Consider the following 19,304-nt stretch of genomic DNA (forward strand, 5'->3'; position numbering starts at 1 on the left):
GCAAGTGTACTAATTTTCTATTCAGCTAGTGATAAAAAGTATTTTTTTTATCTGAATTAATTTGTGTTGAAAAAGTGAGGCAAGTGAATCAGAAAAATTTTGTACACAATAGCAGAGGCGCTTCCTGGCTGTAACAGCTGTGAGATGGCACGCACCTGAGCCATGTTTGGGATAACTAGTCTAAGCAGGCTGCAAGCTTCTGGGGCAGAATCCTGTCACTGTCAGTCAGGGTCCAGCCAGAGAACAGATGACACACTCAAAGGCTTAATTGAAAAGAGAAATGAAAACAGTTTTTCCAGAGGTGCAGGCAGGACAAGGGAATGGCAGGGGTAGTGACATGCCAGGGATAAGCCACCCAGGGAGGCTGTTACCCCCGTGGAAGGGACAAGGGGAGAAAGTGATATTACCAGATTATGGTGAGAGTGATAGCCAGCTGTATGGTGGAAAGTCATCAGACAGAGCTGTAGCCAAAAGGGAACCAGCTATGAGTGGGAAGGGCCAACCTGTTTCTCCTCTGGCCCACCACTCTGTTCTGCAGCCCCTGCTGTAAATGGAATCAACCAGAAGCCAGAGAGCAAAAGTGACCAGTGATACCCTAGCTCAAGGTCAGCCCCTGGGTGCAGAGCAGGGCAGAGGAGAGCGGGAATGCGCGTGGAGCGGCACACAGAGAATAGCCAGCAGGCCGGCTGGCGCCGTGTGGCACAGAGAGAGCACATGTCTAGGAAGCACACAGGACACATTTGTTGCTTTGAATTGAACTGAACCAAATGGAGAAATTGGTTTCAAATAAAGGGTGCTCTGTGCCAAAGGCAACTGGACCCTGGGCCTCTAGGGTTTCACGACCAGCTTCTGTGGGCAAGCGAATCATTAGATTTCACTGACCTCTTGGGGCCTGAGTCACACACATGCAGGAGGAGTTGAGTTGCTGGTGCATGTAAAGTGTTTCAAGATGTAATTATATCCACCACCTCCTCAGAGTGTCTAGACTAGACTGTGAGAGCTGGGACAAAAGAGGGAGAAAAGGGCAGCTTGCAGCCCCTGGACAAGTGGGAATTCCTGGCAGAGGCCTTTTCCCAGAACACACAGGAGCAAATCCCAGATGCAGAAACAACCTCGGCTGAAAGGATGAAGACAGAAAAGAGGCTCTTCCTGTACAAACTTTAATAGGAAAGAACGTGAAGCACTGGCAGTAGAAATATGAAGGGGCCCTGCTGCTACTCTCTAGGAATGGTTTTCATATGACTTATTTTTAACAGTGTTAATAATATTTTGTATTTATCACACATTTAATATGTGCTGAACACTGTGCTAATTATTTTACATACTTCATTTTAACCTTCACAACCACCCTATGAGGTGAGTAATATTAACCCTATTTTCAAAAAGAGAAAATTGATGCTGAGATAGGCAAAGAAAACGTGGTTTTAGCTATGATTGACTGGACATTTAGTATGGGCCTGGCTCTGTCTTAGGTGCTTACATCACGACTGTGTAGCTCAGCAGTTGTCCAAGTAAGGTTCATGGACCTCTCTGGGCCCCAAGACCCTCATGGGGTATCCACAGGTCAAAGCAGTTTTCATATCACTAAGACATTCTTTCTCTTCTCCAATGTTTTTACATTTGCCCAGTGGCAGAAGGAAGGGGTGGGAAAAGCTGTTGGCTCAGGAGCGTGACACTAGGCAGCGAACCAGCTGCACTGGTGGTCATTGCATTCTTCAATTCTGGTCACTTGCGGTAGAAAAAAAAAAACAGCATTCCACTTAAGCAGGTCTTTGATGAGGCAAAATAACTGTTAGTTTTATTAAGTCTCGCCCTTTGAACGTATGTCTTTTTAAGTTTCTGTATGTGGAAATGGGAAGATAGCAACATGCTCTTCTACACAAGCCCAAACCCCATGGCTGCCTTGAGGAAAGGCACCTGCATAACTGTTTGAGCTGCAATCCAAACTAAAATCCTTTTTCATGGGTGACCATGTGTACTAGAAAGAATGAATGGAAAACTATGGCATTCAAGACTTGGGATATTGGCATACATTTTCTCAAAAATTAATTAAATGAGCCTATTATGTAAAGGAAAATAATGGAGGTTGTTCATTGCCAATAGTAACATTCTAGCCTTCAAGTGAAAATTAGAATTTTGGAAAACATATCTGCTAGTGTTAACTTGGCAGCATAAGACTTTTCTAATGAGATCTGTGGTGGCACTAATGAATGTGACATTTTGATACTGTAGAAAGAAATGTGTCAACATCTGGATGATCTGCCTAATTCAGTGAACCAATATTTTCTAAATGTTCAGTGCATCGTGTTGTAAAATCACACACAGGCAAAAGATTGATTAAAAGTGAGAAATAGCCAATGGGTTTTAAGAAAACATAGTATGAAAATTTTATTTATATGGTTTCACAACACAACTAACTTTTAAGAAACTGACAGTCAAGTTTTGATTTAGACTCAAAAAAGTCTATTAAAATACATTTCCCTTTTCCTACTACATATTTGCATGAGGCTAATTTTTTTTCCTGTACTACAAACAAAATACCTGGCAACACACTGAATGCAAAAGATGTTATGAGAATCTGTCTTCCATTAAGTCACACATTAAAGAGATTTGCAAAAATACTGTTTTTACCATTAATTTTTTTTTCTGGAAAATACAATTATTTATCACCAGAAAAAGTTATGTGGCATGTAATCAGTTCATTATTTTTTCATAATTTTTTAATAACTTGGTAGATAAATGATTTTTAAAATTCTCAGGTGTAATTTCTAGAATAATAAATATTAGTAGATATAACCTACATTTAAAAATAAAAAACTCTGTGGGCCCCTCAATAACTTCTAAGAGGGTAAAGGATCCTGAAGCCAAATATTTAAGAACCACTATTGTATCAGAATCTTACCAGTGCAATGAAATTCCAGAAGCAGAGATTTTCAGAAGCCTAGAAATGTATGAGACCCAGGTAGAAAAACAGTTCTTGGTTCCAAATCTACCAAAAAGCAAACAATAAATGTAAAAATTAATAAATGTTTAATTAAATGTCTACAAAATGTACTAACATACCAGCTTTATTTGCTGTTTAATTTTGTATTCATAAGGGTTTCATTCCATCAAATACAATTTGCAGGTTCATTTTCTTACTTCACAAATTCTCCTAAGTATAGTATACACTGTGATGGTTGGCAACTTGTAGCTAGTCATAAATGAATAATATAGTACAAAATAATTTCAAAAGCACAGACATTAAAACCCTTACAAAAATTCTTAAAACAAAAAAGTAGATTTAATGTGGGATGTGGGTGCAGCTGGCATACTGGTATGTTGTATGGTGGGGTGTCCAGAAGTCAAAATAAGCAGGTTCCTGCTTTAAACACAGCATCTCATTGCCTTTAAATTACATCTTTCTTGGATACATTTTAGTGAAAGGAGATATCTTCAGCAGGCAAAGGAGATGTCTTCACTAGGCAAAATATTTCCCCTGACCTTTTGACAGGACTGAAGAAGAGAAGCGTAATGAAAATATGCTGGTCAGCGGAAAATCAAAGTCAACGGGAAAAGAGAGACCAGCCCCTCTGTGGTTTGGGTCTGAACCGCGGCACAGTGGGCTGGACCTCTGTCTCCTGGGCAGGAAGAGTTAACACTGCTCCCCTGCCAGGACTCTCTTCACTAGGTGTGAGGCGGGGAGGGGGAGGGGAGGCGGGAAGAGGAAGCTTGAAGGAGAAGGGGGGCGGGGCGCACATTCTGAAGGGCAGCCACCTTGAGGCAAAAGTCCTGCAACCTCCTCCCCACTTCTGCTCTGGAGGCCCCTGCTCCCTCGCTGGTATCTCAGAATTAGGCACCCTTGTCAGGAAGCACTGCTCAGGGTTGCAGAGACCTCTCTCGACTTCATTTCCTTAAAAAGTGCCTTCCTCACCCACTGCCTTAGCCACACTGACTGGAGTAAAGGCGTGTTGGCCCCACATCCAACTTCCGTGATGTCATGACTCTGAGGCAAAACGGTTGCCTTATAACGGGGACTTCAGTAACGGGGTTATCCCATTACAGTAAGTATCACAGGTAACTTGCTTTTTTCTTCATTTGATTCTTCTGTAGTTTCTGCTATAAATGCATTTACTTTAATTTTTGCTTATTTTAAATGACTATGGAAATGTTTCTGACTCATAATAGGTCTTCAGTAAAGAGTAATCACTATTATTTGGCAATGAATCAGTGCCCTACTATTTACTGCATCAAAATTAGGAGCTCGCCATCATAAAGAGAAGACAAATTCATTCCAGTTTCTGAAGCTGCCAAGTTTAGTAAAAACTGAAATAAAAATGAAAAATGAAAAAACAAGATTATATAGCATATGATGTACTTGAAGTGTTCCATTTAGCAAATCAATGCTTAAAGCATACACATGCAAAATCAAAATCCAATAAAATTGTGCAATTGACAATATTTCAAGATTTATGAAAAACAAATAATGCATTGAGCAAACACTGTGTAGACAATGTACCTGTTAAGAAGACCAAACTGTAAAAGCTCTCTGATACACATAGTCTTCCTTCAGTCATGTTAATGAAGCTCTGAGACTCAATGGTATCACTTGCAGATTTTTTTAGAAGTCTAAAATTGGATTTCATTGTCAAATTGCCTTCGTTAGGCACCTCCTCCCTTGACCAACACCAATAGATTCTGCTTGCTGTCAGCCTTTTCTCTTTGTATTGATATCTGCATTCTTCCATGAAAATGTCTGGGCTTCCCAACCAGAGTACAAGGGTCATGTACTCTGCTGTAACTTTTCATGGTTTTAACATGTAACATCCTAATTGAATTACTGATATTTGTTGAATATCAAGATTTTTTAATACCAGCTAACAAAAAATACACTTCTCTCCACTACAAATTCATATTTTCTCTTTGCCTTCCAACTTACAGATATTCTAAAGGTCTGCATCTATTCTCCAAGCATATGCTATCATATTGAAGGAGAAAATTTCAAATCAGTCTTTTTTCTATGCTTTCTATCCAAACCCTTTTGAGCAAGGATATTACCCTTTCCTCCACTACCCCTCCGCAGAAGGGCAGCATGGATCTCTTGGCAGCTGCTCCTTCCATTCCTCAAGAGGCAGGCACCTCCTTGCATTGTTATTTCAGTTGATCCAGTTGTGACTAAGGCATCAGATGATCAGATGCACTTTCACTGAACATTCAGCTTCTGATCACTGAAAAGCAAGAGGTTTGGACAAAGGTCTCTGGCAAGAATATTCTCCCATCTGTTTCTAGTTCAGGCTGGCCTCTGACAACCCTCGGTCTCACACCACGACTCTAAGTGGGTGTGGAAACTGCTTTGCTTTCTGGCAAGTGGAATGACTCCAAGGAGAGCTGTTTATTTTTCCAAGCAAGAACAAGGAGGAATTTAACTTCTCAGCATCATGTAGATTTAAGCTTATCACCAATTTCACCAGAACAAGTGTGTCTTATTTGACATGAGGAAAATCTCTTATCATACCCAAAGGCCTTATAAATTATGACTTTGCTCTAAGAGAAAAACAGTAGTTTTAAAGATAGAAGCAATGGTGTCTCCACATATCCTTTGAGAATATCATAAAAGAGCCAATCCATCCTCACTCTTTCCTCATTCCTCTCCCTTTGGCTGAAGCCATTACATCTTGTCTAGAAAACAGCAATACTCTCCTAATTGTGTCCCTGCCTCCCTTCTTGTCCCTTGCAATCTTATTTCTACTTGCTACCAGAACAATTTTTTTTTTTTTGAAACACAAACATAGGCACCACCACCACCCCTTGCTCAATACCTGCAACAGCTCTCCAGTACTTACAGGAGAAATTACAAGTTCCTCAGCAAGCATACAGGGTTCTCTATAATGGAAGGAGATAAAACAAAAGAAACTGGAGGAATCTGTTTGGGCTTTTTGTTTTTTATTTTAAGAATTCTCTTTTAAAGAAGATGGGCCACACCAAGCATAAGCATGGTATAAATTTGGTCCAGGGTGACAGTTCAGGGCTCTCACTCTAGATTTTCACTCATGCTACTCCAGTGCTGCCTCAATACTCCTGCCTCCTCACTTAGCTCATTATTTATCTCCCAAAATTCAGTTCCAATGTTGGCTCCTCCAGGAATCTATTCCTGTTAGTGAGTAGTCTGGGTTAGATGTCCTTTCTCAAGGGTTTCAAAGTCTTCACTGGCCCCTCTGTGTCAGCAGCAACCATGCTGTTACTTGCCTAATACTGTTGCTTGCTAGACTCCATTAGATCAAGACTTTTTTGATGAAAGCAAATTTCTTACGCTCCCTAGAGTGAGTATACAGAGTAAGTGCTTATAGTAGACATCTGTTTTGTCTAACCAGGACATCCTCTTCTCTTTTCTTGGAAGTAACAGCTGCTACTCCCCACCTTTAAGGAGCTGTCCTTTTCTCTGCTTCTTATGGTTCAGGGAAGGCTACTAAGTCAGAGAACTCCACCACCATCCTAGGAAGGGCACATGACCCAAGATGGACCAACCAAATTATTTTACTCAGGAATGGGCAGGATTCAAAAGGAATGAAAGGTTTCAAAAGGAATGAAAGGTAACTGGAGCTCTGTCATCTGGTAGCAGCTCTCTAAAGGCACCACAAGTGCTCTGGTTCCTGGATTCTATTCTTCTCAAGGCTTTTTGTACCAATGAGATTTTTCTGTGTAACAATAACCCCCAAAATGAGTAGCATAAAATAATATAATTTATTTATCTGAAAATTCTGGAGGTCAGCAATTTGGGCTTGGCTAAGCAGAGCATTTCTCCGAATCTTGGAAGGATTCACACGTGCATGTGCGATCAGCTGCCAGTGAACTGGAAGCTGGATGGTCTAGGGCAACCTCAGCTGGGATTATTCCTCTTCTACATGGAGAGCATCTTCTGTTTCATTTTCCAGCAGTCTAGCTTGAATTTATTCTCATGTAGTGAGCAGAGTTCCAGGAGAGGGAGTAGAGCACACAGAACTTACTGAGGTAGAGGCTCAGCCATGGCACATTGGCATATATGATGACATAGATAGAGTCCTCATTTCCACTCTATCTATTGGCCAAAGCAAGTCACAGGACCATCCCAGAATCATGAGAGTGGGACATAGGCTGTACTCCTAGATGGGAGGAGCTGCAAGGCCACATTGCAGGAGTGCAGATACAGGGGGGGGGGGGGGGGGTAAGAGTGCACTTACATCTGCAAACTACCACAACTTTGTTATTTAGCTCCCTGCTAATCTTCCAACATATCACATCCCTTTTTTAAAAAATGTTAGTCAAAGTTGACTTCTACTGTTTGGTGGTGGTGCTCTGTTTAACTTATACTGCTTGGGAATGAATAAATAAATTAATGAATGGAAGAATGAGAATATGTTACCCTGGGTCAAACTTCATCCACGGGAGAATGATGAAGGGGGCAGGGAGAAAGGTGACAGACCTTATCATGAGCTTAGGGAGTTGCAGAGTAGACTACAAGGTTATGGCCTGCAAGCATCTCAAAAGTTAGGATGACATTTTCTCTTCCACCTTCCCCCCTCACCCTGGAGTCTGAGCCAGCAATAGCTTGCAGTCTCTTTAAGAGTTAGACATGGAACTATAAGCCATTCATTGGGAGCTACTGTCCTGTTGCTACCTAAATTGAATTTAAGACCCTGACTGTTTATATTAGGTAACTATACTCAGGTGTGTATTAATATAGCTCCAATATTATACTCCAGATTGGCTTAAGTACAGGACATACCTTTTAAAGAAAAAGATATTTCAAGCCAGGAAAAAGTCTTAAAGATAAAGCGTCCTTCAATATGGTCCAATATTCTCCAATTTAAGTCTTTCCCATGCCCCACACCCATTCCTTTCCAATGAAGTCTCCATTCCCTTAGAGGCTTATCAGAAGGATGTTAGGAAAAAAGCAAGTTATATAATTGAATGACACCAAAGTGTGAATGACTGATCTATGTCTCACATGCCTCAATTTAAGAGATAATTTATAATGTTAGAGGAAAGATTTTCTAACTCAGAAATATCTTTTATAAGTAAAATCCAAAGAAATATGAAGGAGACATTTTTAGGTAGCTATAGGCAGTTTGGTTTTGCTGTTTTTGGTGGTGATGACAGTGATGTAAATAATGAAAAATAAGTATCTGAGCACAGATAAGACAGTGGATTTTTGTGATGTTTAGAATTTGAGAGTCATGATTATCTTGACCTTCAGTATATTGTAGAAAATAAGTGTTAAGGCAATTTATAATAAATCTGATGAAAATGGAAAATTCCACAGTTTTCAGCCTTAAATCTAACATTTGGAGTTAAAGAGCACCCTCAGATAAAAACGATTGCTTCGTCAGTTCCATAAGCACTTTCACCATCTGGAAACCACAAAACTCTCTCTCAAAATGCTGAGATTCACATCTTTGTGGGTGAGGCAGGGAGGAGCCATATCTGCTCTCACCATGTCTCAGGCTTGGGACACGTGCCAGGCCAGCCAGACAGGATCCCCAGGGCTGAGCAAGATGGTGTGATGTTCCCTGCGTGGGAGGCCTCCCAAGGAGGCAGAAGAGTGACCTCACCGGGAAAATGAAAACAGTTCAATAAAAAATACTTATCTTGGAAATGATCTGCCTGGATTTGAGACTGTGAAACAGCTCTATTTCCAACACCCTTTCAAAGAGAAAAGCCATTTTCCATTAATCCTGTATGGGGAAGAAATCCCACGGGACTTCATCTTGTTTGAGTGATGATGATTCAGACAAAAAGGATCTCAACTCCAATGCTACATAAAGATACAGTAAGGTCATCACCCTTAGAAGAGTCATCCATAAAGTTTTCCTTCTGAAACCAGAGCAGAGACATCCTCCTGGGAAGGGCAGCTCTGAGGAAGACCCAGTCACACAAGTCACTTCAACTTTTGGCCTCTGATGTTGTCCTCCTCACGAGGATTTCTCTCATGAAACTTTCCATGCTACCTATAGAGATTCAATGTGTCCCTATCTCCAAAGCCTAAATGCAGACAAAGGAACAAAGGTAGGACATTTCAAAAGAACCTCTACCTAAATGGCAGAAGCACAGTAGGCAGATCAATGAAGAAAATGTCAAAACAATATAGAAGCAACATCAAGCTGAGAGCAGACTTCTGATTCCCCCATGGTTGACCTATTTGGCTCTGTTCTGAGCCCTATTGCTTGCCTAAAGAGCTCTGCTGGCAATTCCTAGCCCCCAGCCCTGGGGTATGTATCTTTCAGGAGATTGAAAATACCAGCGCTAGTGATAGGCAGTTTGGTGGGGATTAATATTTTATCACTATTAATACAACTTTATCAGCTCTTCAAGTGGTATTTATAAAAAAATTCACCTAGCCGAACACATTGTAGTGGGCAACATCAGAAAGTGATCTCTTCTCTGTGGGGCTTATAGCAAGTTTGGACCCATGACCTTGGTCTAAATAGCAAAGATTCTGGCTAGAAGCATCCAAAAGAGAGCAGTTTGATAAGAAAGCCTGAAAACCCTTGAGCTTTCTCTGAGGTCTTCTCTAGTCCCATAAGTTTCTCAGGTTCTGAAGCTACAGACATTTCTGCCAACAATTTAACAAACAGGTATTTTTTTGTCTCAATAAAACATTCAAACTCAAAGTCTCTGTGTTTCAGAACAATTTATGAACGTGACGAGTCTTAGGAGAGCTAGAAGGCTCACAGTCAAATTCGCTGTCTTCCTTCAGCAGTTCTTTAAGATTTCCAGGTATAAATTTCTGAGTCTAACATTACTCCTGGAATCATTTTATCCCTACTTTTCTCTCTTAAATTTATCCCTTGAACCATTTTTGTCCTATTCCCAACTATATAATTTTGTTTGATATCTCACATTCATGTTTTCACCAACTCAGCATCAGAAAAATTATCTAGACTTGAAAAGCAATTGCTGAATGTTCTCCCAGTTGAGTGCTCTTCACAGTCTATTGTCCGAGCTATTTTACCACTCTGTAGGGGCAGAAGCTAGCTTGTACATTTTTGTGTGGTTGAGATGGAAATAATTTCTTTCCTGTGGACCAGATAATCTCACAATTTATAGCTTATGGCCCTATCGGACAATAACCAGTTTTGTATCTAACTTAGCACTCTTAACCTCATATTGGCTACCTAGATTCAAAAGTGCCCTTTGGACTGGTTTAAATATCTTACTTTTCTTTCAGTGATTAATGAGTTAAATATAACTCATTATCTCTGACACATCTTATATTTCTATGAAAGTAATTTTTTAAAAACTCCTAAGAAGTATAATTAATAACAAGTAGAAAAAAATGAATGGGCAATGCTACATATTTGTCAAAAGTCCATGGACTTTTCATGACAGAAAGTGAATGTTAATATGCACAAATTTAAAATAAATCCTTTAGGAGGTCAGGAAAATCCAAGATGGAATGCAAATTGTGACAAAAGAATCTAACTGAGATACAAATGCATGAAACAGACTTCAATTAAAAGAATGGGGGAGATATACTGATCTAAGGAATTTTTGGAAATGAGTAGACTCTATAAGATTAAAAGAAAAATTAACTGCACATAGTACTGTATTCTCATTGATAAAACTGTTTCCTGTAGGGATATATGTTTACTGGAATTCACAAGTAAGTAAATGAATGGCGGATTGTAGGATCCAGGTTTCTTAGTATTGGAGAGAGAGTTTATAAATAAGTAGAGAGGAGCATAGATGAGAACTGCGGACCTTCGTATGAATTCATTTTGGCTTAATAGAGATACAAATAGGTACATATGGAAATACTCATAGAAACATGGGTTACTACACTTATATTTCCTTGCTAAGTCAGCTAAAAGGGCATAGAAGCAACATTTCCAAACTTTCTCCAATAAGAGGAACCAGCACTTCTTAGAGAAATGGCTCATTTTAAGGGGCAGGAATTATGTAAGATAAGCATGAAGCATTTTGTAGTGCCAAAAAGTAAGGAGTTATCAAATAAATAAATAAATAAATAAATAGAACAAAATGATGGATCTATGTCAAAGAGGTACAGAAGCCAAGTGATAGTTTCCAATGGCTGAAAGTAGAACAAATTTGAGCAGCAAAGTAAGTAAAGTAATACTGGATTATTACCCAAAGCATAAAATAAATATGGAGTCTATACTGACATTAATAAATAACTAAATAACTGGGAAAGGTAAGGAAAATCTTACCTGCAGAAGAATTCCATAAAATATCTGTATATACTCTGCTTTCAAGGTAGCAGAATATAACTCCCCACACCTTAAATGTGGACTAGGCATAGTGACTTTCTTACAGTAAAGGGTACAGTGTGGAAGGGAGGAGGAGTTACTTTACAGTGGAGAAATCTGACAGATGTGACCTCAGCCAAGGATCATGGTCAACATCAACAGTCATACATTGTGTTAACAGTATGTATCTTTTATGTGATGGGATAAGAGTGGCACTTTACCTCTTAGTCTTCCTCCCAAAAAAACCATAACCCCAGTCTAATTATGATTTAAATGTCAGACAATTCCCAAATGAGAGACAGTCTACAAAAGACTTCACCAGTACTGCTCAAAACTATCAAGCTCCTTAAAATCAAGGAAAGTCTGGAGACAGGAAAAAAATGGTGGCATGAGAAGTGAGGCAGAAACCTCCTCCCAAAACTACATGTAACACAAAAATATAGCAAGTACAACTAATTTTGAAGTAGCAACCCAAAGACTGCAAAACAGACTGCCTACATCTGGGGAAAAGAGAAGACCTCAAAGAAAAGAGTAAAGTAGCAAATTCATGATCTGGTGGGACTTAAGCCCTCCCCAATCCCAGCTCACAGGCAGGAGGAAGAAAAATGGAGCAGGGAGGGAGTAGAAGTCCAGGACTGCTAAACACCCACACCTGGAGATCTGCTCCAGAAGCACAAACCCACATTACATGGTACTTTGGAGATTAGTGGTGTGGGAAGCAAAGACAGGGAGAATACTCAGGGAGACTTAGATTCCAGCCAGTTGTGGAGAACAGGTACACACAACTAGCCCCTCTGGGACAAAAGAAAGGCAGGCACTTTGAAAGACTACCCAACAGCGAGAGGAGAGCCAATGGGGAAAAGATTACACAGAGCTTGCTGCTCAGGAGAAAGGGCAGGTGGACAAAATTGCCCCAGCACACTCAGCCCAGCAGGCTGGGAACCCTCAGGAGCTTCAGATGCTCCACCACCTGGCTGGCAAAGCAGCACTGAGGCCCCCTACTGTGATAAACAGCCTGCTGCTCCTTCCCAGGAGTGTGGCAGGCACTGGTCCCACACACTTGCTGCCCCAGCCATTGCACCAGGCCAGTCAGAGGGTGGCCCCACCTACAACAGCTACAGGGGTGTAGCACAGAGGCTCCTCCCTGTATGGTTGGCCCACTGGACCTGGCAGTGGAGGCAAGCACAACAGCCAGGAGGCAGGAAAGTGCTCTTTCATCTCAGCAGGTGCCAGTTCCACTCACCTGTGACCCCCACCATTGCTCTAGGTGCTCAGCAGCTCTAGAGAGTAGAGCTACTAGGCACTAGAGGGTGTAGCCTATAGAAATCTATTATCCTATAAGGAATACTAATAAAATGAAATGGCAAAAATTTTTGTATACAGTGGAAGATGCAAGAAAGAGGGCTAAGTGAAATTGAAATCACCAATCTTCTTGATTAAGATTTCAACATAAAAATCATAAACATGCTCATGGATCTACAGAAAAATATTCAAGATCTCAGGGAGGACTTCAAGAAAGAAGCAGAAACTTTGAAAAATACAGTATCTGAAATGAAACATACAATGGGGGATTTAAAAGTTGATTAGATGAGGTAGAGGAGATGCAAATGAAACAGAAATTAGAAAACAGGAAAAGGAAGAACCTGAGGCCCAGAGAGCAAAAAAGGATCTCTAAGAGAAAGAATAATAAGATAACTGTGTGACCAGTCCAAACAGAACAATATTTGCATTACAGCGGTACCAGAAGAAGAAAGAGAGAGAGAAAGGGATAGAAAGTCTCTTTGAGGAAATAATTGCTGAAAAGTTCCCCAATCTGGGGAAGGAAATAATGTCTCAGGTCATGGAAGTGTGGAGATCTTCCTAGGAAGACGACACTAAGACATATAATAATTAAAATGGCAAATATCAAGGACAAGAAGAGAGTAGTGAAAGCAGCCAGAGTGAGAAAAAAGGTCATGTATAAAGGAAAGCCCATCAGGCTATCATCAAACTTCTCAGCAGAAACCTTACAGTCCAGAAGAGAGTGATATATTTAATGCAATGAAACAAAAGTGTTTTGAACCAAGAATACTCTACCTGGAAAGATTATAATTTAAATTTGAAACAGGGATTAAACAGTTTCCAGATAAGCAAAAGTTCAGGGAATTTACCTCCCACAAACCATTTCTACAGTGTATTTTAAAAGGACTGCTATAGATGGAAGTGTTCCTAACACTAAATAGATGTCACCAGAGAAAATAAAACCAGAGTAAAAGAAGTAGACCAATTAACTACTACATAAATGCAAAATTAAATCAACTACCCACAAAGTCAGTCAAGGGATACAAAAAGAGTAGAGAATATGATACCTAGTATATGAATAGTGGAGGAGGAAAAGAAGAAGGGAGAAAAAAACTTTTAGACTGTGTTTGAAATAGCATAATAAGCAAGTTAAGTTAGATGCTTATATAGTAAGGAAGCTGCCTTTGAACCTTTGGTAACTATAAATCTAAAGCCTGAAATGGCAATAAGTACATATTTATCAATAATCACCCTAAATGTAAGTGGACTGAATGAAACAATCAAAATTCATAGAGTTACAGAATGGATGAAAAAACAAGACCCATCTATATGCTGCCTACAAGAGACTTACTTCAAACCTGAAGACATACACAGACTAAAAGTGAAGGGATGGAAAAAGATATTTCATGCAAATAATAGGGAGAAAAAAACAAGAGTAGCAGAAGTTAGAGCACACAAAATAAATCATCCATCATGATCAAGTGGTATTTATTCCAGGGATGCAAGGATGGTACAATATTCAAAAATCTATCAACATCATATACCACATCACAAAAGAAAAACAAAAATCACATAACCATCTCCATAGATGCTGAAAAAGCATTTTAACAAAATTCAACATCCATTCATGATAAAAACTCTCAACAAAATGGATATAGAGAGCAAGGGCATCAACATAATAAAGGTCAAAAATGCCGAACCCACAGCCAACATTATAGTTAACAGGGAAAAATGAAAGCTTTTCCTCTAAGATTAGGAACAAGACAAGGATAACCACTCTTACTGCTTTTATACAACATCATACTGGAGGTCCTAGCTGTGGCAATTAGACAACACAAAGAAATAAAAGGTATCCAGATTGGTAAGGAAGAAGTTACACTGTAACTGTTTGCAAATGACATGATATTATATATAAAAAACCCTAAAGAATCCGCCCCAGAACTACTAGTACTAATAAGTGACTTCAGCAAAGTTGTAGGATACAAAATTAATATACAGAATCTGTTGCATTCCTATACACTAACGATGAACTTGAAGAAAGAAAAATCAGGAAAACAATTCCATTTAGAATGGCATCAAAAAGAATAAAATACCTAGGAATAAACCTAACCAAAGAGGTGAAAGTCCTATACCCTGAAAACTACAAAACAACATGAGAGACATTAAAGAAGATGCCAATAAATGGAAATACATCCCATGTTCAAGGAAGAATTAATATTGTCAAAATGGTCATCCTGCCTAAAGCAATCTACAGATTCAATGCAATCCCTATCAAAATACCAACAGCATTCTTCAACAAACCAGAACAAGTAGTTCTAAAATTCATATGGAACCATGAAAGACCCTGAATAACCAAAGCAATCCTGAGAAGGAAGAACAAAGCTAAAGGGATTATGCTCCTCAACTTCAAGCTCTACTACAAAGCCACTATAATCAAAATAATTTGGTACTGGCACAAGAACAGACCCACAGATCAATGGAACAGATAGAGAGGCTAGATATGAACCCACACATATATGGCCAATTAACATATGATAAAGGAGCCATGGATATACAATGCGGAAATGACAACTTACTCAACAAATGGTGTTGGCAAAACTGGACAGTTGCATATAAGAGAATAAAACTGGATTATTGTCTAACTTCCATACACAAAAATAAACTCAAAATGGATCAAAGACCTAAATGTAAGTCATGAAACCATAAAACTCTTAGAAGAAAACATAGGCAAAACTCTCTTGAATATAAACATGAGCAACCTTTTCATGAACACATCACCTCAGGCAAGGGAAACAAAAGCAAAAATGAACAAATGGGACTACATCAACCTAAAAATCTACTGTACAGCAAAGGACACTATCAGCAGAACAAAAAGGCATCTTATAGGATGGGAGAATATATTAATAAATGACTTATCCAATAAGGGGTTAACATCCAAAATATATAAAGAACTCACATGCCTCAACACCCAAAAACCAAATAACCCAATTAAAAAATGGGCAGAGGATCAGAACAGACACTTCTCCAAAAAAGAAATTCAGATGGCCAACAACAGGCACATAAAAAGATGCTCCACATCGCTAATCAGGGAAATGCAAGTCAAAACCAAAATGAGATATCACCTCACACCAGTTGGGATGGCCAACATCCAAAAGACAAGAAATAACAAATGCTGGCAAGGACGCAGAGAAGGGGGAACCCTCCTACATTGTTGGTGGGAGAGCAAATTATTTCAACCATTGTGGAAAGCAGTATGGAGGCTCCTCAAAAAACTAAAAACAAAAATACCATTTGACCCAGGAATTTCACTCCTAGGAATTTACCCTAAGAATTCAGGATCCCAGTTTCAAAAAGACATATGCACCCCTTTGTTTATAGCAGCACTATTTACAATAGCCAAGAAATGGAAGCAACCTAAGTGTCCATCAGTAGATGAATGGATAAAGCAGATGTGGTACATATACACAATGGAATATTATTCAGCCATATGAAGAAAACAAATCCTACCATTTGCAACAACATGGATGCGGCTGGAGAGTATTATGCTCAGTGAAATAAGCCAGGCAGAGAAAGGCAAGTACCAAATGATTTAATTCATTTGTGGAGTATAACAATAAAGCAAAACTGAAGGAACAAAACAGCAGCAGACTCACAGACTCCAAGAAGGGACTAGTGGTTACCAAAGGTCAGGGGTTGGGGATGTTGGGTGGGGAGGGAGGGAGAAGGGGATTAAGGGACATTATAATTAGCACATATAATATAGGTAGGTCATAGGGAAGGCAGTACAGCACGGAGAAAACAAGTAGTGATTCTATAGCATCTTACTATGCTGACGGACAGTGATTGCAATAGGGTGTTGTTGGGGGGGACTTTACAATATGGGTGAATGTTGAAACCACAATGTTGTTCACATGAAACCTGCAAAGATTGTATATCTATGATACCTCAATTGAAAAAAAAACAATGAACGCCTAAGAACCTGCCACAGACCAGAGGAGCCTAAGAAGGCATAACAACTAAATGTAATTGGGATATCTTGGATGGGATCCTGGAACAGAATAAGGACATTAGGTAAAAACTAAGGAAATATGAAAAAACTATGGAGTTTATTTAATAATAAATATATCTATAGTGAATCATTAATTGTGATAAATACACCATGATAACGTAAGATGTTAATAATACAAAAAACTGGGTGTTGGGTGCAAGGAACTCTCTGCTCTACCTTTTATAATTTTTGTAAATCTAAAACTACCATAAAATAAAAAAGTTTATTTAAGTAAATAGGTGCATCAGACAAACCCAAATAGAAAAACATTCTGCAAAATACTTGCCAGTGTTATGAAAAATAATGAAAAACTCAGAAACATTCTTTCATCCTCCTTTCTAAAGGAGCATCACACACAGCTCAGAGGGGACTAAGGAAACATGACAGTTGTAAAACCCTGGATTGGATCAGGGAACAACAACAACAAAAATACTAGTGGTGAAACAGGTAAAATTTTTCTAAAAGTCTGTATAGTTCAGTTAATAGAATGGTATTAATGTTAATTTCTTAGTTTTGATAAATGTACCACTATTGTGTAAGATATTAGGGAAAGTTGGGTGAAGGTATCTGGGAATGCTGTACTATTCTTGGAACTTTTTTGTAAATCCACAAATGTTTGGAAATTAAAAGTTTCTTAAAATAATTGTTTTAATAACAAATATATACAGACTGGAATCAAGGTATATCACCTTCATTTGGTCAATAGAAATATAAGTTACCATCATTGGAGCTGCCATGTATTTAAGAAGGAAATGATCACTTAATGCTTAAGAAAACTGCCTGAATCGTAGTGACTCCCTACCAGGGATGGGGAAGTACAATAATCTACATAATTAATCTTATGTTAGCATTTGTCTGAGTACAGTTCAGGTCAAAGATCATGGAATTCTACTTTCCTTAAAACTTTTGCTGGCAAAACACACCTCTCTTAACAACCTCAAGAAGAGTGGTGTATTGGGTGTTGGGCATTGGGTGTTAAAGATAGGGAGACAACAATCAATGAAGTCTCCTTTCCCACATGGTCTAATCATCTGTCCTTTCCACCCATAGGAGGCTTAGGAGCTATTCCTTCATGAATTTAAGAACAGGTCTTTTTCACTGACTATTTAGAAGACCAGTTCCCTCAGGATAGCCACAAACAGCCAAATCTTGCAGAGACTGGGAAGAGCTTCTGATCCTTGCTTGGCTGAGCTACTTCTCCACACTTTTCACAAAGTAGCTAGAAAGAGACTTCCTGGAATTGCTTATAAGGATGCCAAAAGGACAGTAAGTGTTTTGAGCCCCAAGAGTCATTCTTTCCTCATCCTTTCTAGAGGAGCAGTACAATATGTTGCCCCAATAGAGCTACTCCACACACTGAACATCTGTGACGCACCAACTACAGTGGTAGGTGCTGTGGGGGAAGGAGCAGATTCAGAAGAAAAACACAATAACCATGATCATCATCATGATAACAAATATGTGATAGTATGTATTCATAACAGATCAAGCCCTATGCTACAAGCTCTGACTTATTTCATCCTTACAATAACTCAGTAAGATATTATTATATCCTTTACAGTTGAAAAACTATTACCTCTTGGAAACTGAAGATCAGAGTCACTTATCTAAGGTCAACTAGGAAGCATCAAAGTAGTTAAGAACATGGACTTGGAAGTCTTGCAGACTACAATCAAAGCCCAGTTCTGTGCCTTGTTAGCTCTGTGACCTTAGACAAAACATGTCATCTCTTTGTCAAGTGGTCAATAAGCAGAAGATAAAAGCAGCACAAATTTATTGAGTCCCTTGGTCTATCAATAATAGGTGCCACAAATTTGGGAATGGGAGGGGCCTCACATGTGACCAAAATTTGTTAGACTGTGCCAGGTATCTTACAAGTATGAATTCATTTTATCCTCAGAAACACAACATGAAGTAAGGACTTACTATTATTTTGCTGATGAGGAAATGGGTGTTTAAAGAAGTTCAATTAACTACTCAAAGGTCACGAAGCAAATAAGAGGTCCAGCTGCAATCTGAGTCCCAGTTACCCTGGTACACTGAGTCTTAACCACTCTGTTGTCACCCACTCAACATTCCAGAAACTCCAGATAGCTCAGCTTCTGCCAGGTAACATATTTTTCATTTTTACTGAAGGTCTAACACAAAAGTGGTTATAAGTTTCTCAGATGGATTAGGTGGGCCCTTTCATCACTGACAGTGAGTTGCCTTGGAAAGCAGAGAGCGTCCCCTAGGAAGCTTGAGTACATTTCAAAGAAGAAGCATGGAGATTGGTGGGGGAGAGGAGAAGGAAGGTACAGGAAGTCTGAAAGCCTAGGAAGGAGCTTCTTTTGGATTCAGATGCAAACCTACACTCAAACAATTTAACACTGCCTGTGGCAGAGCCCCTACCAAGAAGGCAGTATCTTCCAAGGCTTAGAGCAATTTAGTGGAAGGACAAGGACTCCAACCCCTAAGCCAACCTTGATTACTGATAGCTGATGCTGGGAGAGTTGTATTAAGAAGGATACAGACTCCTGCCCAGCCTTAGTTGGAAAAAAAAATGCCTTGATCCATTAACAATTTCTGCCACAAATTTGGGACTGGGAAGAGCCTCACATGTGCCCAGAATTTTCCATTTCTGCTTTAGGGGTTATCATAGCCTAGACGTACTCTGCAGGAGAGGCAACTGGGCTCAGGACCATGTAGGGAGCCAAAATGTCCCGATGGCACCCTGCTTCCCAATGCCTACCTCTCAAACTAGGGCAAAACAG

At 39.4% G+C, this 19,304-nt stretch overlaps 1 protein-coding gene across 3 annotated transcripts in view; it reads right to left on the minus strand.

The window, feature by feature from the left end:
- Positions 1 to 19,304, minus strand: part of CCDC34 (coiled-coil domain containing 34) — a 128,678-nt gene that overhangs the window by 12,241 nt on the left and 97,133 nt on the right. For all 3 annotated transcript variants that reach the window (XR_012122660.1, XR_012122659.1, XR_012122661.1), the window contains exon 9: positions 2,903 to 2,989. The gene's annotated coding sequence lies outside the window, so the exon portion shown is untranslated. The remainder of the gene's footprint in view (positions 1 to 2,902; positions 2,990 to 19,304) is intronic.

The sequence above is a fragment of the Manis javanica genome, chromosome 11 (assembly GCF_040802235.1).
Source record: "Manis javanica isolate MJ-LG chromosome 11, MJ_LKY, whole genome shotgun sequence".
In the NCBI taxonomy this organism is placed as follows: Eukaryota; Metazoa; Chordata; class Mammalia; order Pholidota; family Manidae; genus Manis; species Manis javanica.